Here is a 4,965-nt window from a genome sequence, read left to right on the forward strand (position 1 = left end):
GAAAGGAGGTGCCAACATCAAGAAGGTGAACTATCTTTCCTAACTCAAGTGCTTGTGATGATCACTGCCTGCAGCAAAATCCCACTGGATGCTCTCTCCTGCTCATTGGTGATGTCAAATATGGCCTGCAAGGGCTTTTTTTTCTGACATGGGACACTTCTGAGATCTTTTTTTCCTTTGTGGCAGATCCATAAAGAAAGCAACACCAAAATTGATCTCCCAGCAAAGAACAGCAACTTGGAAATGATTGTTATCACAGGCAAGAGAGCAAACTGTGAGGCTGCTCGCCACAGGATTCTTGTCATCCAGAAGGAGCTGGTGAGTGAAGCAACTGGCCTTTTGCGGTTGAGGGACTGGAGAATCTTGCTAGAAGACACAGATACAGATGTGGTTGTAATGGGTGAGGGCAGGGAGGAGACAAATGTGTCAGTCTGTTCTTGACTCGTAAACTGAAGTTTGTGGCTACTCCTGTCAGGAGTAGCCAGTCTCAAAGCCCTCTGCTCAGGCATTTCTTCCAGATCTATAAAGATCCTAGCAAGGTGGGAGAGGGTAAGCAAAGTGGGTGCAAACACATTTCTGCAGCTTGACTCAAGAGGCTGGTGCTGTCCTCTCTTAGGCCAACAGCACAGAGGTGGAGGTCTCTTCCTTCCAAACGGCACAATTCCCTCATTGTTGCCAAAGGCTGCTTCATCCACTCCATCGTGGAGGAGTGTGGTGGAGTCCACATCCACTTCCCCACCAAGGGCTCTGGCAGTGACACTGTGACCATCAGGGCCCCAGCCCAGGGTGTGGAGAAAGCCAAGAAACAGCTGCTGCACCTGTGAAAGAGAACAAGGTCTTAAATAAATAAATAAATAAATGGCAATGCTCTGTTTGTGTTGAGAAAGGAATGTACTCTGAATAATTAGAAAAGATAAGGTGGGCACCTGAAGGAGAGAAGACCAAGTCAGGAAATTGTTGAAGAAAGAAAATGGAAAGGTCTATTCCACCTAGATCCCCCCCTATTATGAATGGAATGATTGGGTGTCCAAATCAAATGACTATGTATGTAAAGATGTTGTGTAACCTCTCAGGAAAACTGTATAAAATACTTAACTTTTTCACTGAAAACTTGGGAGCTAGTTTGTCTGGTGCAAATCGGCTGGCTCCCCAATGTTGCACGAAATAAATAACTTTGCTGCTTAAAGACAAAATTGGTCTGTGAGCAGTTACTCTGTGCCGTTTTGGCATCAATTTGGCAAGCAGGCAGGAGAACTCTCCGCCACTGCTGGAATCCAGGGGCCTGGGGACCCTCGGGGCCCTCAACTGGATCTTCTGTCGGTGAGAGTCCCCTAAACCTGGACTTCTCACACAGGTGGACAAGGACTTCTACACAGCATTAAAGGTATTTATACTTATTCTTTGTTTTGAATATTTGATTGTCTTAAGATCTAGGAAGCTGAAAACTTCATTTAGGGTGTCTTAAGATTTGGGGAATTCCTAGAACATAACAACTGACATGGCGCTCTGTGTCTTGTTTGTCTGTGTTGTCTTGTTACATGTTCAAAATTAGAGTTATGAATTGTGAGTAAAAAATATTCTAGTAATTCTAGGTTAATAGCTGAAAACTTAACATGCTGCTTAGGGCCAGAAAGAATTAGAACTTGGGTTTTGGCAGTTGTTCATTGAAACATGTACTTTGTGTGCTAATGCAAACTGTCAGCATTCCTAGAGTTGTATGTAAGTGCACAGTACCTTGTAACATACTGCCTGTGTGGCTGAGGGCTGTCCGGCGAGTGTGATTGTAAAAGAAGAGACTCGAACTCATATGGGTTACTCTAGGTTTGCATGTTTTAATCGGTCCAGCAGCGTTGGGTCACCTCCCCAGAGAGTGACAAGCTTACAAGATTTTGTCACATATTTATAGTATCTACCTAAACATTATGTAATCTCTTGATTCCACAGTAAATCTTCTATCAGTTCCTATCTTGACGGTTGGCTTAACAAGTTGTTCCGTATCTTGATCACTTTGCTATTTTGCTGCTTCTTTCAAGGATGATTGCTTCAGGTTCCGTACGTCCCAGTTCTGAGTAATCACAATAGACAATCTCCATCCTTTCAGCCTTCTAAAGGTCAGGGTCTCCTGTTCTAAAAAGCTCCTTTGAACTATCAGGCATAATCTTAATAATATTAAACTTTTATTGTCTAGCATCTAGCAGCTGACTGTGCTTGCAGTCCTGGTTTGGGCTATACAGGGGACAAAGCTGAGGTGTACAGCCTACAGTAGCACTGATCTGGCATTTTCCTCCAACAGTGATGTGTGTGAGAGACACAGTTTAACTGCAAAGCAAGTCCCAATCTGCGTTTCCATGTTCCCCACAGGGGGGGCAGCCAGAGACAGATGGAGCGATTGAAAAGTCAATGTATGACGTGGTGGAATGCAATATTAGACAATAGAATGGGGAACTAAGTACCAAACACTAGAACAAATATCGTTTGGGAAAAGCATGGATGCAGGGGCCCAGGTCAGTAAAGGGGAGTCGGAGGTCTTGGGAATACAGCCTATTAAACCCTGTTCCACAGGCAGTAACATTCCACTTGAGAACTGAACAGCAAGTCAGGAAGATCCTTTCTTGCTGTGGCAGGCTGCTTGTGTAAGGCTTTTATTGTCTGCTGTGGGTGCTGGAGTAAATGAAGAGAACCAGTCTTTTGGGTGGGAGTGCTGAGGCAAGATACTCTGCAAAGCGTTCCCCAAAGCAAGGGCAACCAAGTCATGCCTTGTCCTGGCTTTGTGGCTTTAGCAGTGCTTTCTGGCTCTTACCATTGCAGGTGCTGTTTTCCTGCCTGGGGCTCCTGGGTAGCCACCCCCCCCAGCCCGCAGCTGATGTCATCAATAAAATGATCTTTCCTCTCTTCTGACTACATCTGCCATGCAATAATTGGGGACTAGGCAGATATTGTTTGGTGGTGTGTCCTAGGGGAGGACTTTGGGATCATCCCTTGGCCCAGACTCGTTGCCAGTGGGCATCACTGCTGAGCTCAGGTGCTTTAGGACTGACACCACAGCACAGTCCCACAGGGAGGTGGGGGCTGGTTGGCACCTCTGGAGGTGTCACTGTCCTCTCGGCTCCTGCTTGGATTCTGGCTAAGACACAGCTTGTGCCACCGCTGACCCTCACCTGCAGCTTGCTGTCCCCTGCAGCCGTCATCCCTGCACACTGACTGCCAGGCAGTTTCTCCAGATGCCCACTGCAGGAGCAGTCTGCAAACTAGGACCATGCATGGCAATCAGTTAGCTGAGGGGAATTTGTTTGAGCTTGTCTAGACAACAATTAACATGATGAGACACGTTTGCAGAGCACAGGGGAGTGGGAGACGGATGGCGCCAAGGAAAGGTAACACCTTGCGGTTAATTGCTGGTAGTTAACCACCAATCAGGGATTGCCTAGTATGCAAGGCTTAGCTTCAAGAACCAATCTGTTTAAAACGCGCAGCTTCTGAAAGTGCATAAAAACTCGTGCTTCTGTACAATAAATTGACATTTGCTTGCATCAAGCTGCATCCCGTCTCTTCATTTGCCACAAATTGGTGACCCTGACGTGATGCGTTTAAGGATCTGACATGAAGGGCTCTCGAATCGCCTATCTGAGCGACATGCAGCGAATCCCACAGAACTTTGAATGATCTGCTGAAAGGAAGCAGGAGCCGGCCAGAAATCCCTCCGGAGTTGAGAGGTGAGCTGTGGGAAATCCGTAATGGGGAATCAGGCTTCGTCCCCAGAAAGAGACGTATATGGACTCATGAAGGGTCTTCTAGTCAGATCAGGGAGTCCGTGCCTCAGTCTCCTCAAATGGTGACCCCTATGGTGGTGTTCCAAAGCCTTGGAAGAATAAGGACGGAACTGGTCGATAAAAAAGACAGCTCGTGGAAGAGGGCTGTGTTCTGGAGGAGACGGCTTGGCTGAACGATCGTCTGGCTGTCTGAACCAGGCGGGCAACCTAAACCCCGAGGATAACACCTGTATTCATTGAGACAGGTGAGCAGCCAAGAAACTTTAGAGACTTTGAAAGAATGAAAGTGTGTACATACAGCAGCCGATTGTATGATGCTGCCGCGGAGGGGAACTCCGTGTCGGGAATGCATTTAGCACCTTGCTGGCAAATTCTGACTACTCTTTGCCAAGTGTGGACTAATTCTACTAACGGTGCTAAACCAGAGGAAGCTGTAAATTCCACCGACAGCGCGACTCTTCTCAAGACACCGTCAGCGATGGCGATTCTGTCCACACCTCCTCTGCCCCCAAAGCTTCTGTCACTGATTGTAGCGACCCTTACAACACAGGAGCAAGCACGGGAACAGGGCAACTCGGACAATGATTCCATTGACACTGATAAACCTTTTGATCCAGGTCCTATAGATCTGGAAAAGGAGCTAGACCTTTCCCCTACGCCCTTGTCTCTCCTGATGCATTGATTGTATTTTTGGGGAGGGTGAAAGGGAGTCTGAGGGATTGGTGACAGGAATGCAAGTGGGAAACACTTAAGTGGTGGGTTTTGGGAGTCACTATGGCATGTTCAGTGTTTTGTCAGACAAATCAACCTGCAGAGTGGCAGCCTGTGCAATACGAGGCTGTTAAAGAGTTAAGCAAAGCAGTGCGGGAAGGGAGGATTCATAATACATTTGCTGTGTCCCTTCTTGAAGTGATGGCAGAGCCTTACACACTCACACTGCATGATTGGAAGTCATTGCTTTGTATGGTACTAAGTGATACAGTATATGATGTGGTTATCTGGTTTTTGTGAGCTATGTGTAGTGGCCTTGACTGAAAACCTTAATCGGGGAATTGCTGTTAACTATGAGCAGTTGGCTGGAGCAATTAACTGTGCCGATTCTGTGACTCAGGCAAGGTATCCCAGGGACAACTGTTTGCAAATGAAGGAATGGCTATTAAGGCAGTCAGGATGCGGGAGTCTTGCCACAGTGTTG

This window comes from Falco naumanni, chromosome 4 (genome assembly GCF_017639655.2).
Source record: "Falco naumanni isolate bFalNau1 chromosome 4, bFalNau1.pat, whole genome shotgun sequence".
In the NCBI taxonomy this organism is placed as follows: Eukaryota; Metazoa; Chordata; class Aves; order Falconiformes; family Falconidae; genus Falco; species Falco naumanni.